Source organism: Phacochoerus africanus, chromosome 4 (genome assembly GCF_016906955.1).
Source record: "Phacochoerus africanus isolate WHEZ1 chromosome 4, ROS_Pafr_v1, whole genome shotgun sequence".
NCBI classification, from domain to species: Eukaryota; Metazoa; Chordata; class Mammalia; order Artiodactyla; family Suidae; genus Phacochoerus; species Phacochoerus africanus.
In genome coordinates, this window is record NC_062547.1 from 127,791,886 (window position 1) to 127,811,754 (window position 19,869).

Here is a 19,869-nt window from a genome sequence, read left to right on the forward strand (position 1 = left end):
ATTATAGAAAGGTAGAAATTTCCATTTCTCTTCTCTCATTGAGAAATGCATGCATATATATTCATGAAAATACAAAGACAAGGCTTGGCTTTGTAACACATACTTCACAATGAAAAAGCAGTTAACAACCAAAATGTTGACCAATGGGGAATGGCTAAATTAAATGTGGTCCATCTCTCAAATGGAGAACTATAAAAAATTTTAAAAATAAAGTTATCTAGAATGCATATGTATAGAAAGACCTTCCTAGTATGTTGGTTCTTATATGGAGTACAATCTTGACATAGAATTTTTTTTTTTTTTAGGGCCATAGGTGTGACATATGAAAGTTCCCCAGCAAGGGGTCTAATTGGAGCTATAGCTGCCAGCTACAGCCAGAGCAACACCAGACCCAAGCCATGTCTGTGACCTACACCACAGCATGCAGCAATGCCAGATCCTTAATCCACTAAGCAGGGCCAGGAATTGAACCCACAGCCTCATGGATGCTAGTCAGTTTTGTCTCCACTGAGCCACAACAGGAACTCTCCACATAGAATATTATTTATGTCAGAGGAAAAAAAAAAAAAAAGGAGCACAGAAGTTAGATGTATCAACCTGGATATGAATTGTAGCCCTGCTGAAACAGAGCAAGACCCTGTGGGACACTCCTCCCTCCCCCTACCCCCATCACCAACCCCAGTACAAATCCTTTCCATGCCCCCATTTCATATTTGTAGGAAATTGGCTTCCTCAATCTCCTTGACCTTTCCTGAGTTCCAAAGGGCAGATTCAGTTGCTTATCAGGGAACAGTTGTTTATCTGGGAAGGGAAGGAATGTACAAACAAGGGAGAAGCACTCAAGAAACAATAGTGTGGCCTTGGGGAAAGGGTCCTGCTTCCTCCTCAAAGAACATACAAAACAAAACCTTTGAGTTTTTCTATGGATCTAAGGCCCCCACCCAGGTGGAGGATAGTAACTTTCAGGCTGAGCACAACATTCCTGACAAATTGCCCTGTTACCTTGCCATCAACCAATAAGAAGAAGCCTGTACACCGTGGAAGTAACAAAGACTCTGATCCCCTACCCACAGGATTCAATGTAATTACCTTTCCCCTCCTTCTTTAATTTTTTTAGTTTTTTGTCTTTTTAGAGCCACACCCGTGGCATATGGAGGTTCCCAGGCTAGGGATAGAATTGGAGCTGTAGATGTTGGCGTATGCCACAGCCATAGCAATGCCAGATCTGAGATATGTGTCTGCAACCTACACCACAGCTCATGGCAACACCGGATCCTTAACCCACTGAGAGAAGCCAGGGATCAAACCTGCATCCTCATGGATACTAGTCAGATATGTTTCCACTGAGCCACGATGAGTACTCCCCTTCCTTCTTTTAAAAACATTCATGGTTGAGTAGAACCCTTGGAGTTGGCTTTTGGACATGAGTCTGCCTTCTCCCCAGGTTGCTGGCCTCCTGAATAAAGCAAGCTTTCTTTTCCAGCCAACACTTGCCTCTCCAGGATTGGCTTTTGGATGGTGAGCAGAAAAACCTGAGTTTGGTAACACTGTTATTTGTTGACTGTGGAACCCTAGGCAAGTTGTTTAACCTCTTTTGATTCCTAGTTTTCTTATAATTAAAATAGGGTTACAAATAATACTTAACCTCATAGCATTGCTGTGGGGATTAAATTGAACATGGTTGAACAGTACCAGGCACATAGTATGCACTCAAGGAATGTTAGCTATTGTTATGATTCTTTTAAAAACTCATGAATATATTCTTTTTGTGCACACACTATCACACATGGACACACCCATATGTATGATAAGAAAGCAATCCTGAAGGAGAGACATGAAACTGGAAAAAGTAATTTTGAGGGTAAAGGGAATTCGCATTAGGGATAAGACAGGGGATTTTTGCCTTTATCAGTACTCTTCTATTAGATAATATTTTTGTATTAGTATGAACTTAAATATTAAAATGCACTGAATGAAGAGAAATAAAGCACACAGGAAGGATAGGGAGAAGAAAAAACAAAGAGGAAAATGAGAAAGAGACAAAGTTCTGAGCAGAAGGCAGCCTGTTGAATAGGAAGGGCAGCAAAATACACAGTCCGAAAATATGCCTCTTTAGCTTAGTCATTATTTTTCAGGTGATTATTGTGAGAAACAGGAGAGTTACTTAAAACAGACTCAAAGACACATTTTTTAAGAGACATTTACTTTTATAAAGGAAGCCTCCTTTTTTAAATATTTCCTTTAGTTTTACTGAAGTATAGTTGATTTACAGTGTTGTGTTAGTTTCTGGTGTAGAGCACAGTGATTCAGTTATACATATACTTTTTTTCAGATTCTTTTCCACTATGGTGTATGACAGCATACTGAACACAGTTCCCTGTGCTATACAGTAGGACTTTGTTATTTATTTTATGTATTTTTAAGAAAGAGACTAAAAAAAAGAAAGAAAGAAAGAAAAAGAGATGGACTCAGTATCACAAGAGAATCATCACTGGAAAAGGACACCAACTTAAATCTGCAAGACAGATTGACCCTTGTTTATCCTTCTTGCGCTTGTTTATCCTTGCTTTTCCTCGTACTCTCCCATAACTGTCCCTACACACACACACACACACACACACCCTCCCCTTTAGTCTTTACCTACAGATGGCATCTAAGCTGGTGGCTTATACCACCTAAGAGAGTTACTCATTTTTCTCTGGGTAACTCTTTTATATACAAGATGTTCACATTCTAATTAATTGTTTTTCTCTCATTAATCCATCTTTCATCACAGGAGGTTATAGCAAAGAATTCAGAAGAGTAGAAAGAAAATTATTTTTCCTCCCCTAGAAATACACTAGAATCTGTAGCTAAAAGTATCCTTGCCTGGACCCAAAAAAGCATTGAATGGTGCTAATGCTAGAGTAATAAGATTGATTTCTGAATTAAAAACACTAAGAATATGCCCCAGGAATTTCTCAAGGGTCATCTAAAAACTTCCATAAATTATTCAGAAGGAAGGGTGCCTATGTATAGGTATAGATATAGATATAGATACAGATGCGGCATTCAGATTTTACATGATTTCTTATCATTTCATGCCTTCATTCTAATGGGGTTTTTTTTTGTTTGTTTGTTTTATTTTGCTTCTTTTCCCTTTCTTTTCACAGAGTATTTTGAGCTTTGTAAAGCTCTGTAAATATTTAAACATTAAACACTAATGACAAGCTTATGAATTTAGTTTTGGTTGAAAGAGTGATAGTCACTCCATGCTGTCACCTCAGGGCCTGACAACAACATGGCTCCATGAAATACGAAGGCCTCTGGGAAGAAAAGCAGCTTTGAGTGCCAAGAAGTTAGCACCAACTGCCATCTCAACCTCCATGAGTCTCAGACAAGCTGCGTAAGGAGATAAATGGAATCTGAAAAGCCATAGTTAGGAAAATGTTCTGTTGAAAGTGCAGAAGGCCAGGCAAGTGGTGGAGCCCTCTAACTTAATCCCCATCAGAGACACAGAGAGGAAAAGGCGAGGCAGGGGAAACTGTCCTGCTGGAAATAAAGGAGTTACTTCATAGCCCCGCCTCTTGCTGCTCTAGCCCCTGGTCCGCCCTGAGTTATTGAGTTACCCATTCTGTTCACACCTTGTCTCCTGGCTGGTTGGGCCCTTCTGTGTGGACTTCTCACTCTCTTGACCACCATCAGGGAAATGAAACAATCCTGCCAACGCAAGGCTTCCTCCTGCCAACAAAGACGAGAGAGAACACAAGGTATTATTGAGTGAGCATTACAGATCTGCTCATATAAAAATGTGGACAGAGTCTAGGCAGAATTTCAAACAAGTTTCTACAGAAAAAGAGACGAGAGAACAATTAAAATACTTTTTTCCTAAGAACCTCCTGTATGACTATGAAGAACTGTGTAATCTTAGAGGCATGTATTTATAGTTCTAAGCAGCCGTCAGAAGATCCACGACCTTGCAATGTAAAATCAAAGGCTGAGTCTCTATAAACACAGGGCCTATTATGTATTGGAGGAGACACCCTGAGGAGGAGAGGGTGGGAGAGGCAGCTGCCTCCCTCCTCTTTATGAAACCCGGAGAGCTTGATCGGCTTACCTTACAATTTGAAAGCTTACCTTACAACACAAAGGGGAAAATCCTGATTTATGTGTCAAAACCTTAGATGATTCACTATTTGGGGCCTCTCTTGTCAAATGCAATTTTAGGGCTTTGTCTGTAATATCAAACAAAATCTTGCCTTTGGGGCTGGTAAGATGAGAACTGTCTTGATTCTTTCTCTGGATTTGACTGAAGTGGGCAAAGAAATGAAGTTTCTATCAAGCTGCTTGGTTGGGGGGGCACCTGCCTTTGAGGTCAAACCCCTCCCACCAACATCAGCTCCAGAGAGGCTCACAAAAGGCTTCTCTGCTTGAATCATCCTGGTGTTTGGGGGTTGGAAGGGGTCACTGGACAAAGTGGGGGTTCAGGAGCCGTGAGCACATGGGAGACATTTCCACTTGCCACTCAGCTGCCACCACCACCACCAAGCCCTCCCTGGTTCCTCTCACTGCTTCATTTTCCCATCCCTATTCAAGCAAAGCAGAGGGCTCGGGTTTTAAATGAAACAATCTTAAGAACAATCCTGCAAAAAAGAAGCTGACTCTAAGAGACAGTACTAATAACACAGGCAATTTAACCCTGGCATTCAGAATCATTTTTTTCAAATCCCCATTTAGAAAGCAACAAAGCTTGGCTACCAAGCTCTGCGGCTGCCCAAGAAAGCAGCTCTCAAGTATTTAAGGTTTATAATGAGGCTTCAAAGCCACAGCCCCACAGCCAGGTCCACCACATCCTAGGCACCGAGAGATGAAATCTTCCTCTGCCCTGTTCTGTTGACAGCTGCATTTGTAAAATCTGACTTTTCCCATTCCGGACGGCATTATCCTTTCTGATTCCGGGCAGACCCCTGACGACTGGACTTGTGACAAGCAGATTACAAAGCTGGTTTATCCAGGCATTGTGTTCCCGCCGTGCTCTCTGCAGCCAAAACGTTGGCGGCCGCAGGGAGCGGTAATTGCTCATTTGCAGCGGTGACCTTTTCAACTGGACAGCACCTCAGCTCGGGTGCCACCGTGAAGTCTCTCTTCTCTAATTACCGTGTGCTGGCAGGGAAAGGAGCGGCCGGTGGCACTGGTACAGTACTGTCTAGTGTCGGCAACCCTCACTCTACTTCTCAAAGCAACAACTGAGGAGCAGAGCTATCTGTTTTATGGGCTTTGTTTTTACACTTGGGTTCTAACAGGAATGGAAGTCGCCAGGATCAGAAATGCATTAGGAAATAATGTCAAGACATTTACCTAGGGGTCATTCATTTTCAAACAAAAACTGGACAAACTGCCATTAGGCAGCAGGTGGAAGAGAGGCAGAGAAATCTCTTGCTATTTAATCCCCAAACTTTGTAGTTTCAGTTGAAGGTAGTGTCAGTGGCTACAGCCTATTGGCTGGCACCAGGCTAGCCATCTGTTTCACTTGCTCACTGCCTCTTGGTTGTGCAAATCCACTACAATGTTAATCTGATGCAAGCAAGATGGTACCTATTATGTCAACAAAATTTTCCAGGAAGAGTCATGGATTGCTGGCACTTTGACAAAGGACTTTGCAGGATCAGAATGAGTCCGACAAAAGGAAAAGGAGAAAAACTTGAGGGAAACATCAACCCAACACGTCAGAATCCTGTGATGCCATCTGCAGGTTGAGAAGAAGGATGAAGAGAGAGAGCGACCATTTGCCACAGTGAAGTACACACAACGGTCATGGGTACTGTGTCCTCGTGCACGTGTACTGGTTCGTCTATCTGGTACAAAGAGCTGGCATCCAAAAATGCACTTTCCATGAGTATGACAGAGTGGAGAGAAGAGCAGACACTTACCTGTGCCCATCGCCCAACTAACCAAGCTCTAGTGGAAAAGTAACCAAACATTGATGAAAAAAAGAAAATGCGCCCAGGGGAAAACCAGAAGAGAATTTCAAGGAAAGAAAAAAGCAATACTCGTCACGGTAGAAGTTCTACAAGAGGACAATTGCATCTAAGCTACATTTCTCAATGATTGCAGACAGCAATTTTATTTTAATTTTTCAAATGTCACCAACAACCTGGCATTCAAACCTGAAGCATCCAATAAACAGTCCCTGCCACCTCCATAGTCCATGCAACTTACCTATCAATCCTTTATCAATCTTACAGTCTCCAAAAATACAAAAAAAAACCACATTCATTCTAAAGTATAAACATGTTAGCCATTGCAGGATGTAAAACACATATGTTTTACATGTACATACATGTATATGAAAGTCCTAAAAATTTAAGATTATTGAGGGGATTACAATCAATCCTCTTAAAACTACCAGAAGCAGTAATCATCTGAAAAAAACTGCCAAAAGAAACCATGGAAATTTAAGGAGAAATTTAACTTTAAAAGAGTAACTATATTACGAAGATAAGTAATAGTATTATGCACTATTTTAATTCTGCCTACACAGCTCACACTACCACCATTTGAAGGATGCTATTGTGCCTGTGTGTCAGGGGAAGGAAGAATCGAGATGGCCTCTTCCCCTGTTTAGACCACAAACCAGGAAACTAGGTGTGGCTCTGAGGCTCTTCAGTGACTCACCTGTTATTTTTCTAGTTTCCTCTGTTCTCCACAGAAATAGCATCTGAGTTCTAGCCACCATGATCATTGCCATATCAACTCTATGCAAAAATCTGCAGAGAATTAAGTAAAGGATTTATTTTTAAATCCCCATCAGGTACTTCATGCTGATATCAACTATTCAGAATTCAGTGATAGAATGAGATTCTTAATAGACTTTTGGAGAAGAAAAGAAAAGCAATTTTCCCTGGGGAATTCTATGAATAAGCCAGTTAAATCCATCCTTGGAGCCAAATTGGTGGCTACCATGATACCTAATAATGTGATGATGCACTTACAAGAGAAATTGTGAGAGCTCCCTAATTTCTCATGCACGTCACTGAAATGTGTTCTGAATTGTTCAGCTCAACATTAATTCTATTGTGTTTACTTAAAGGGGCCTATTCTATGGACAGTTCTCAGTCTAAAACCCCCCACTGACTTCAGAGGGAGATTTTCCTGAGTAAAGATGACAGGATACAATTCCATGTAGGCTGAGAGACTGTCTGTCATTTTTATTACATGGGGCTGAAAATGTTTTCCAGCAGTACAAACCCCAAGGGACCACATGGTGCAGAAATTATCCATCTGTATTGCTGTTTGGAGCCTTGTCCATCTGACTTCACCAGGGACCAGAGTCACTCACCTGCTATTGACCACAAAGGCGTAATTTCTGCGCCTCACATTATTGACCAAGGAATACATTTTCCAGCTGTGAAAAGTACACACACGAAGGCTATATTTAGAAGCGGAAGAAACAGTGATGTCCTGGTAGAACTAGCTGATGTTTATCAAGGCAAAGCATTCCATCAATACAACCAAAACTGAACCGACAAATAATCCATTGTGTGCTGAACTTAAAGCTCTTTTCAACATTAATCTCAATTATTGGTTGGGAGCTGGGGAGAGATATCAAAAGGGAAGTGGAAAGGAGGGGTGGAGAAGTGAGCCTTATTTTGCTAATATTCTCACATGTTCAAAATAATAAAATATATCACATTTAGATCTTTCCTACTTTTTTTTTTTTTTGGCTGCATCCTTGGCATGCGGAAGTTTCCAGGCCAGGGATGGGACGCACACAATAGGAGTAACCAGAGAAATGCTAGATCCTTAACCCACTGAGCCACCAGAGAACTCCACTTTTAGGTTTTTCTTAAACCAAGTACTTAGCATATTCTTCTATATGCCACATATAATAATTTTGGAGATGCTATCCTGATCCATATCCTGGCTAAAGGACTTCATAGAATCAGAACAAAAAAAGACAGTAATTCTTAATAAGTAAGATTTTGGTTTCTTTCTCAAGAATCTCCTAAGGAATTTGAAAGTTAGAAGAGAGATATTCTTTTGTTCCCAGTGAAATAGGCACAATGTAAAAGCCCATTTTAAGGGAGAATGGCTACCAAAATGTCGACAAGGAGACAACTATAGCATATTTGTTTTTTCTCTTTTCCTAACATTGATTTGGTTCTTCATCTTTATGAACTAAAAGAAACATGACATGGAAACAAATGTCCTCCTATTGTTTACTTTTGAGTCTTACAGAGAGAGCAATCAGCAGATTTTCTCTAAGATCCATCTATCTGTCACTGTGTTTTATTGGATACGGCTGCCACTGAATCAAAAAGAGGGGGAAAAAAAAGTGAAAGTGACAAAGATGGTTATAAAAATAGAAAAAAGGAGTGAAATCTCTGGAGTCTAAGAGCGGTCCAAATACAGCTGTAAGCAATATTCCCTCTGTTTTTATAAAGTGTGAGCAGGCACCCTCGACACATGAAAAACAAATTATGAAGACCAAGCATGCAAGGCAGATTTTGGTATTGTATTCAGATGGGATTCGTGATGGAAGTTCATTACACACATTTCATGTTATGCCGGTTGGAACTGTGCTACAGTGCAGTTGGGTAAGCCCCATTATCCTGCTGGTAACACACACACACACACACACACACACATTCAATTCAATCAGTTCTCCTTGTCCACAGATGAAAGTCAAAACTCAACTTGTCATTTAACAACTCCCATAATCAGGCCCCAGCTTTTTGCTGTAACCTAGTCCTCCTTGCTCTCTATCTGGCCCAACCAAAGTACTTCCTACACAAATGACTTCCATTTTCACTTTTGCTGCCATGCTCAAGCCATTCCCCCCTTACTCAGATGGTATCCAACATCCCTTGTTTTTCGGTCTTGCCCTTCTTTCAAGGGTTTCCTTCCACTAAGACGACACCACCCCACAGATATTATTCCTGTTACAGCGGTAATTATACCTCAGATTTGGTTATCACCACAGAAAACTGACATGAAAGCCCAAAATGTCAAAGGCCCACAGAAAACTAAGGCCAAGAACCAATAAATTGTAGCCAATAAGAAAGTTCAGAGAAATACAATTATTTCATCTTTCTCAGGGTTTCTGTGGTTTAAGATTTCTACTGAGTATTCTGACTCAAGGACACTGATGCAGTTGGTTTGGAATACTGGGGAGCTGGGCGATCCAGAGGTGCTTTCTCTTTCTTTTTTTTCTTTTTTATATCATGATTTTTATTTTTTTCCGTTATGGCTGACACTTTCTCTTTGAGTAGAACTGAGGCTCTTCCAGTACTTCATCTGGGCTGACTTGGAATTCCCCAAGGTAGGACTGCTTGCTTAAGTCTGAAAGTTTAAAGGTGAAGCATTCCAGCAAGCAAGACAGAATTCAAATTTCCTGGTATGGCCTGGCCTCAGAATGCATTTGGACGATTTCCACCATCTCATGGGTGGAAACAGTCACCCAATCCTGCCAAATGCCAAGAGGATGCAACACAGACCTCAACTTCTGTTGGAAAGAATGTCAAAGTCGGGTGGTAGGAAAAGCATGTGAGATGTAAAACGAGTCTGTGGCCAACCTTAAAAAACACAATGGGGGAGTTCCCGTCATGGCGCAGTGGTTAACGAATCCGACTAGGAACCATGAGGTTGCGGGTTCGGTCTCTGCCCTTGCTCAGTGGGTTAACGATCCGGCGTTGCCGTGAGCTGTGGTGTAGGTCGCAGACGAGGCTCGGATCCCGCATTGCTGTGGCTCTGGCGTAGGCCGGTGGCTACAGCTCCGATTCAACCCCTAGCCTGGAACCTCCATATGCCGCAGGAGCGGCCCAAGAAATAGCAACAACAACAACAACAACAAAATACAAAAGACAAAAAAAAAAAAACACAATGGGCTACAAGAGTAGATTATTTTTTTCTTGAAAGGAAAAGGACTTTCTGGATCCTGCCATTTCTCTACCCAGTAACACAGAGCCCCAGGTAATTATTCAACTACCATTTTTGCATCGTTTCTAAACCACGCATGCTTTAAAAATGTTATATTTTAAATAATCTATGTTTGCAAGTTATAAATTATGCATTCCAAAAATAATAAATATGCTTAGTGATGAACAGAACAGGTTAAGTACAGTTACGTATTTTACTATTAGGTATCTTATAAAACAAGCAATATTTGTCCTGGAGATACTGGGATAACAAAACACAACTAGCAAATGATCAAAGCACAGGTGCGTCCTTCTTTAGATTCTAGCCAGTGTTAGACCAAGGGTAACAGAGTCCATGAAAGCACGGTCTTAGACCCTACCATCTTCATCACTGTTCAGTTTGCTGTCAACAGATAAGCAGTACCTAAAACATAATGTTCCCTGATGGTATATTTCACACAATTTAAACAGTAACATAGACTTGAATCTGATAAGAGTGCTTCTGAAAAATAATCCTTCATAATCCTGTTGAAACTATGACTTTATGTAGTCAGATCCAGGCTCGGTGCTGCCATCGAAAAACATCATCCACCAATCAAAATGTACTTCTAAAATAACTCACATCATTTCGTTGGACTTCTCTAACATCATACAGAGGATATGTAGTGCCATACCTGGACTTCTAAACAATTCTTGCTTTTTTCTCTTTGTCTATATCCTACAACATGCCAAGGTTCCTTGCCTCCAAACTCTAAAAATTCTTCTGGTTTGAAATTAATCTCTCTTCTGCTCACATCCCACCTTCTTTCCTCCAAATCATGTACTCTAACACTCTGGTGATGCCATACCTCCTTGCCATCAGAACTCTCTTCCGTATGAACACTCGTTGTTCATATTTCTTTCCCGAATCACTCTTTTAAGTGTGAAAAGCAGTCTCCATGTCACCGAGTCATTTTCCTTGATCAAGGAAGAGTCCGTAATTCAAATCCTTAACAGGTGGGTTTCAAGGGCCAGAGGAGCCCTTCTCAGACTTCAGTATATTTATGAATCTCCTGGACACCCCCTCTATTCTGACACAGTGGGTATGGCCTCGGCCCAAGCCTGCATTTCCAATAAGCTCCCAGGTAGATGTTGATACTATGGCCCCACGAAACATGCATGGAATAGCAAGGCCCTTTTTTAAAAATTATTATTTCCTTGCAACAAAAATGAGATAAACAAAGATAAGAAGGAAAACCCAGTGACCTGTGTCAGCCAAAGCAATGGCAGGGACGAGAACGGTGCCAGGCTGACGAGCCTCAGGAGGGTATGAGAGGGCAGCAGATGGAGCAAACTTCTATTACCTACCCAAACTTGAGTCTGCTCACTTGGGTACAGTAAGGCCAATCTACTGGCACTGGCTTGTGGTGAAGGAATGTGCAGCGTTTACTGCAGGGCACCAAGCAAGGAGTCCAGGCCACTAGTGCTTCAAAGGCCTGAACTCCCTACAGGCTTTCAGGGAAAGGTTTCCGGGGCAGGGTGTGGGAGGGGAGTGGCATGTATGTTATCAGCTTGTGGACATTCTTCTGACTGCTTCAGAATGAGGTAATTAAGAAGCCAATGTCATCAACCTTGTGGTTCCAACCAGTTGGGGTCTACATGCCTGTGGGCAGCACACAGTCCAATTCTGCTCCCTGGTAGGGGTTTCACTCTCTGCAAAATAGCTCCAAGGATATGGCTCAGAATGTTACCTACAGTCCTTGAGAAGGAACTAAAGATCCTCCACTTTGTTTCATGGTTCAACTATTATTATTTTGTCATGCTTGACTGTTCTCCTTCCTTTCTGCACTTTCTCATTTCTCTGATTAAATTTATGCTTTGACTAAAGGTTTTCTACAGACAAAAGGCAAGCAGAGGACGCTGTTGTGTGTAGGGGGGTGGGGGGTGGAGAGGGTCCTGTCCTGCGAAGGCCCCATAGGTTCCTTCTCAGCTACACTTCCCTCAACTTCTTTTTTTTTTTTTTTTTTTTTGTCTCTTTGCTATTTCTTTGGGCCGCTTCTGCGGCATATGGAGGTTCCCAGGCTAGGGGTCAAATCGGAGCTGTAGCCACCGGCCCACGCCAGAGCCACAGCAACACGGGATCCGAGCCGCGTCTGCAACCTACACCACAGCTCACGGCAACGCCGGATCGTTAACCCACTGAGCAAGGGCAGGGACCGAACCCGCAACCTCATGGTTCCTAGTCGGATTCGTTAACCACTGCGCCACGACGGGAACTCCACTTCCCTCAACTTCTAAAGCCACCACCGACCTGCCCTTCCCTCCCTTCTCTCCTCCTTCCTCTGAGTCTCAAATATCACCCCTCAGGGGAGTCCCTCCAGGTCCTTCCCTCCTCTAGTCAAAGGTGAATTATTACTTCATAACTGAGCAGCGCTGGCAGCAGCAAGTTGAGAAGAAGTGAACAGAGGCGAAGGGGTTGGATGAGAGGAGGGCATGTTCACCTGGGTGGCAGGGAGCCAGGAGAGAGAGAAGGCGGGGGAAGCACCCACGTCGAAACCTGAAAGACGCCAAAAACAAACTTCCTTGATTTCCTAATTTAGCTCAGGGCTGGGCACCTGCTACATTTTCTTCTCTTGTAAGGAACTATAGCTGGGTGAACATGAGACATGTATTAAAATCTCAGTGAGCTGTTTGGGTGTGTTTATTTAGGTTTTATCTGTAATCCCAGATTAGGTCATCTCCTAGAGGGTAAAGGAGTTTTATCTGACCTCTATTAAGGACCCAGGTGTAAGAAGAACTTTGTTTTAAAAAACGTACAAGGGCTATTGAGTTTTCAGGTTAAACCACGTGAACCTCCTCATGTGAGGAAGGAGAAACCCACATAGTCGCAGTCAACCTCTAAAGCTATTGCGGTTTCTCAGTTTCTTTGTTTGAGTCTCAGAGAAACTCTGCTGCTTCTAAGCCACTAGAGACTGTAAACAAAATCAAGCTGCTTGTCACATTCCCTCCATGCCACACCTAGCCTGTCATCATTGTCCCCACTCACCCTTCTGTGGAGGGGAGTCAGGGATTTCGGCAGAACCTTCTGTGGGTCCTGGTTTGCCCTGGATGTGTACTTGTGCAAGCACTTTGACCAGGTGACCTAGCTGCCAATAACACACTCTCCCCAGGCTAGTCTGAGCCTTGAGCCAAGAGCACTGCTGTTGCTATCTCATCTCTTGATTTTAGTCGAACAAGAATATTTTGTTATGTGTGTGTGTGTGTCTTTTTAGGGCTGCCCCCATGGCATAAGGAGGTTCCCAGGCTAGGGGTCGAATTGGAGCTACAGCTGCCGGCCTACACCACAGCCACAGCAGCACCTGATCCAAGCCATGTCTGCAACCTACACCACAGCCACAGCAGCACTGGATCCTTAACCCACTGAGCAAGCCAGAGATCAACCCTGCATCCTCATGGATGCTAGTCAGATTCAACAGGAACTCTGATTTCCTAAGTTACACTCATTTACAGTTATTACAAAATATGAACTCTATTCTCCATGTTGTACAAGTATGTCCTTGTAGCTTACCTTACACAATAGTTTGTACCTCTTAATCCGCACCCCCACCCCCACCCCCATTAACCATCAGTTTGTTCTCTGAACCTGTGAATAGTTTTTAGTGAAACTTCTGGCTCCCAGCCCACAATACAATCACAGTAATCACTTATAAACATTAAAACATTAATCCCTTCCAACTAGGACCTGATGAGGACAAGCCTAATTGCAGTAATGACCTGCAGTCTGGCCACTGCCCTGAATTAATCTCTCCTTCCCTGGTGGGCCTTGCTGCATGGAACTCTGGGAAGGTGCCATGTACACCTCTGACTGTAACAATAAGGCCAATCCTAGGCAATCCTGCCAGAGGAGCTGACTGGTTTCCACTAAGGAGTTAAAAAGTCAAAAATAATTCTTATTTTAGGTAGCTACTATAATTTAACCACTTTTCATAGACTTAGCCTTTTTTAAAAATCCTTTTTAATGATTCCCATTCCCTTGTGTATTTTCACTTCTTATTTTTAACTATAGAGAAAACTCCAGTTAGATGAATTATTTTAATATTTATTCGTCAAGGAGAGTACATATATGTAGTATCTATGCTCGCTATCAAAGGCACTTCTGCCATAAGAATTCATTTTGATAACTTGAAGATGGGTATAACCGAGATTTTTACAAAGTCAATTTGCAACAGGAATGAAAAATAACTACATAGGAAGATTCACCCTATTTCCCTCCCCCAGCCCCTTTTTCACCCACCACCCTGCACCTGGACCCAAGATTTCAACAGGAATGCATGTTTGCATCCTAGATCGGTTCCAGTTGTTTGGGAAAGCAAAAATAATAAAGAAAATGGAAAACACTCCTTCCCTCTTCTTTCCTGTTCCCCACCCCCCGCTTTAAGGTTAGGCCCTGATTTGTTTTATCCAAAATAAACACACACACACACACACACACACACACACGCGCGCGCGCGCACAGGACCTTCCATCATGTCTCAGTCCCCATGACAGGCCCCAGTTTTGTCTCCTCATAGCAAGGATTACTGTCATTGTTTCTTTTTTTTTTTTTTTTTTTTTTTACTGCTAAGATAAACTGTGCAATGGAGAACATTGGTGTATTATTCACCTCTGTACCCAGTACCTAGAACATTGGCGGGACCCAGAGTAAATAACCCATATTTCCCTTGCAGTAGGTTCCTAACTGGTCGGTCTGCCTCAGGGGCTGCCCACCCTTGAAGGGTCTTCTTAGCGAGGTAGCTTCCCTGGACAACCCAAAATCCAGGGCCAGGAGCCCAGCAGTGGGTGATTCACAGAGAAACTGAGCACTGTTCTCCCTGACCAGAAACAAAACAAAAGTTGAGCAAAATTTTTACATATGTGCATCTCTCAAAATTTGGAGTGAAGTGCTTCAGTAGCTCACCATGGAAGTAAATGCTTATGCTGGTTTATGAACCATTTTACCAGCTACATAAAAAATGTGAAAAACAATTATATAAAATTATGAAAGCATATGTGAAAATGATTTCTACTGAAAGTAAAATTTAAGAGTTTTTAACTGAGAGGATTTTTTTCTGATGCTTTTCCATCTAAAGAAGAATAAATTTCATTGATGCTTATACTACTTTTTCTTTCTCTTGTTATCATTTAATTATTATGAAAGTTGTTTAACATCCTTAAAAGAAGTACAGAGAGTAACACAAAAACTTATAGTTGTAACCAATGTTTAACAAATATTTTCTCCCAATTTTTTCATTTAAAAATCAAGTAGAATAATCTTCAAAATTGAAATTAACAAAAAGATTTTGGCCACCAAAAATAACTTCGAATATTACTATAACAGAGGTTGGAAGGATTTCTGCTGAACAATTTTAAATGTTACAGAATCAATTTAAGTTCATTAGAAATAAAATTAATATAAGCAAAATCTCTTCATTACAAATGCCTGATTTAAAAAAAAAATTACCAACATTAAAATGTTATTGAGGTTAATATGTAGCTAGAAATCATATATCCAATAGGTGAGGTTCACCTATTCCCTATAGTGGATTGTGAAATAAAAGTGTATTATTATCTTCTTTTCCCCAAGTAGTAATTCTCCCCTAAGACGCTATTCCTATTTAAGTGTTTTAGTATGTGGGAAGCTATGTCCTACAGGAGGTAAAATAGATGGGAGAGAGATTTTAAAGGGGGAGGTAAAAGTAAATTTTTGAAAAGAAAAGAGAACATTGAAAACCATTCCTTTCTTAATTGACAAACTAAAGCAGTTAAAAAAAAACAAAAACAAAAAAACCTCTGGATCATTTTCCTTCTCTCCCCTTACTAATATATATATGTAATCAAATAATGATTTCTTGGTACTGGCAAGAGGAAACACCTGATGTTACAAGATTCTCTTTTCTCTCAAAGAGCTCCATCAGAAACAGAGCTGAGTTGAGGGCAGACCAAGCAGGCTGGTGCTCTGTAAGCGGTGCTGAGAGTCACAGAAGTGTCACGAGATGAAGAAACTTGAATTTACCACAATGCTTCCTATGGAGAAAGAAGTACTGTGTTTGGATGAAACACCTAGGGCAGGTCTGTGACCCTGAGACGCACGATCCGGGTCTGACTTCCAAGAAGAGGGGGCCAGACAGCTGCAGGTATAGCTCTGCTTCGGTGCCTTAGTCAATTCTGGTGGAGCTGACCAGCCTGAGACATGACAGTGGTCACCTCCATTCCTCCTCCCTATTTCTCCTACACAGAATTCAGTGTCTCTTCGAAGTAAATATATATATTTAAAGAACACGGGGTTTGTGGTGGTTGTTGTTTTGCTTTGTTAGGGCCGAACCTGCAGCATATGGAAGTTCCCAGGCTAGGGGTCCAATTGGAGCTGCAGCTGCTGGTCTCCACCATAGTTACAGCAACACGGGCTCTGAGCCTCATCTGGGACCTACATCACAGCTCAGGGCAATGCCGGGTCCTTAACCCACTGAGCGAGGCCTGGGATCAAACCCACATCCTCAGTGATACTAGTTGGGTTCATCACTTCTGAGCCACAATGGGAACTCCTAAGAACATGATTTTCAAAAAACCGAATTATTAACCTGTCAGGGTGCCCAAAGCCTCTTGGTCCATTCAGGCTACTGCAACAGAATACCACAGATTAGGCGGCTAATGAACAAGGGAAATTAATTTCTCACTGTTCTGGAGATCAGGAAGGAACCAGTGTGTTGGTACCTGGTGAGGCCTCTCTTTCTCATTCACAGCTGGCTCCTTCTCTCTGTGTCCTCAAGTGGTGAAAGCAGCTAAGGATCTCTCTCTCCAGACCCTTTCTTACTAACTACCCGTCTTTTTCATGAAAGCTCTATACTTATCACCTAAGAAACTCCCAAAGCCCTCATCTTCTAATTCTCTCACGTAAGGCATTCAAATGTCAAAATCAGTTTTGTGGGGGAGAGAGACATTCAGATCACAGCAGTCTTCATGTGGGATGTGGGCTGCTCACAAAATCACGACAGCCAAGCATTCCTCTACCATTGGTGAGGAATGAGGCCTTTAGAGCTTTGCTCTTGTACTCATTGCATCAGGATGTTAGGTGAAGTCCCATTCTTTATAAACAAAAGTTGTAATTCACCATGTTTTTCTTTTTTTTTTTTTTTTTGTCTTTTTGCTATTTCTTGGGCCACTCCTGTGGCATATGGAGGTTTCCAGGCTAGGGGTCCAATCAGAGCTGTAGCCAGACACTGGCCTACGCCAGAGCCACAGCAACACGGGATCCGAGCCGCGTCTGCAACCTACACCACAGCTCACGGCAACGCCGAATCGTTAACCCACTGAGCAAGGGCAGGGACCGAACCCGCAACCTCATGGTTCCTAGTCGGATTCGTTAACCACTGCGCCATGATGGGAACTCCTCACCATGTTTTTCAATGTGTGAAGTGATTGTTAATAAAGAAGACAACACTTTCAGCTCAGCTATTTCCTTCCCTACATCTCCCTCACAGCATGGTTTGTCTCCACTGCCCCGGACGTGAATGATGGTACCCAAGCCCCTGGGTCTGAAGAGGCTTACCTCCACTGTTATATACTTTCCCCACTAGGGAAAAAGATAGTACACACAGTTAGCTTTGAGGATACTGAGTTGTTGTTCTGTTTTGTTTTTCATTATCTCGTGGTCAAAAAAAATACCGCCAAAATATCAACTCCCGATGAAGAATACTATTAAGCGAGACTGTCCAAGAAGCCATCACCTATGAGGTTAGCTATTTGTCTTGTTGCTATTCTGACAACATCCGAGCACTTTTCTCTCAGTATTTGTAAATGATAACTCCAAAAATGAACCTAATCCAAGCACAGTGGAAAATGCAGGGAATTTCAAATCAGCTCTTTCTGAATGCTTCCTCATTTCTGAGGAGGAAGTAAGAGAAAAATAGAAATATGTTGAAGGTTGAATGATACCTTATTTTTGTAAATGATAAGTTGTTCTTGCGAGGCACTGTTCTTGATGGGCATAGATTAACCCATTGGTGGTAAGAGCTGAAAGGTTTTTTCCTGTTATAAATAAGATCACTAATTCTGAAAGAAGGTGCTTTGTTAAGTTTCCCTGTTAAGTTTATTTCACTGTAAGGATCTGATTAGGTTGTTTTTGTTTTTGGTTGTTTAGTTTTGGTTTGTTGTATTTACAGCAAACACTAGGTTGTTTCACTGCAGGAATCTGATTTTGTTCCTGTAAACCCTAGGCGGTGGTTTTTGATTAGAAGCTTGAAAAGGAAATAGGTGGAGGTGGTTATAAACCAGAATGGTGTTATGATGGGGACTCAAGCCTAGAGTTTAGCCCTTAACATTATCACTGTCCCAGTGGCAGGTGGAATTCAGCTACAGGACTCACCCATGTCATCTCTGCTTTCATTATGGGTGGGGCCAGAATAGCATCACTTCAGCCAGTTTTACCAAAGTAAGTCAGGTACGATGGTGTTAGAAGCTATGACACAGGAAAATCTTTTAGGCAGCCTTCTTATTTTTAAGGCAAACACATGAAGTTCCATGATAAAAATCATTAAAAGAGTTGCTCCAATATGAATGAACATATTAAAATCACATATTTCACAATGCCTTTAGGTTTGGTCTTTAATCTATCCTGATGAGCTCATTGAGTCTAACAGTGTGGCTCACTGAAATTTGCAAATTAGAACTAGGCTTATACTGACCCTAATTTTTTAGGTTAAGTCATCTGATACATTGTTGGGAATTCCACTCACTTGGTATTCTACCACTCGATACCAGTAACTTTTTACAAAGAATAATTTTCACTTTTTCTCCAAAATGGTATATGAGCCATAGCTATAAATCTGTATGTATATAATATGCACATTTATGCAGTTTTCATCCATTTGATATGATTTTTTTTCTTTTTTTTTTTTTTTTTTTTAAGGAATGCACCTGTGGCATACAGAGGTTCCCAGGCTAGGGGTTGGATTGGAGCTGTAGCCATTGGCCTACACCACAGCCACAGCCATGCCAAATCCGAGCCACATCTGCGACTTATACCATACCTCACGGCAATGCTGGATCCTTTAATCTTCTGAGTGACGCCAGGGATCAAACCTGTGTCTTTATGGATACTAGTCAGATTTGTTTCCACTGAGCCATGACAGGAACCCCAGAAGTACTCTTTTGTAATAGTTGCCTAAATGTTTATTATCCCAGCAGATTTCTTTTGATTAGGCTGAGCATATGCATTAATTACCCTCACTTGGATTATTTTATAAAAAACAAGACCCAAAATAGTAAAGCACATTTCATTCCAACATCTTTAATGTTTCCTTGTTATTTTTTGTTTTTTTTTTGTTTTTTGTTTTCTTTTTATAGCCACACCGGCAACATATGGAAGTTCCCAGGCTAGAGGATGAATCAGAGCTGCAGCTGCCAGTCTACACTGCAGCCAATATCAGACCTGAGCCTCATCTGCTACCTATGCCACAGCTTGTGGCAGTGCCAGATCTTTCAACAATGCCAGCTCTTTCATCCACTGAGCAAGGCCAGGTATCAAACCCACATCATCATGGACACTATGTCAGGCTCTTAATCCACTGAGCCACAATGGGAACTTCCAAATATTTTTAATGTTGAATGTCCATTTTATGACTTTCATAAAACCTCTTCAGAGTGATGAGAAGAGAAGATGCCCATTAGCCTAAATTCCTGAATGTGACTGTACCTTAAATTCTTCAAGATGCCATAGGCAGGCAGAATGTTTGTACGTCAGACAAATGCTCATGTCATTTATTTTCTTGCAATAAGCTCAACATTGTATTCTATAGAATAGTGAATATTTATTTAAATACTAGTAGATATTTATAAAGGATTTTTTATAATGCTCCACCTCCCAACATTTTATATATTGGGCCCAGCTTTACTTGATACCAAACCTGTCCTAGTTCTCTTTGTCTCTAGAATCATGATTCGATAGGCCAAACATACA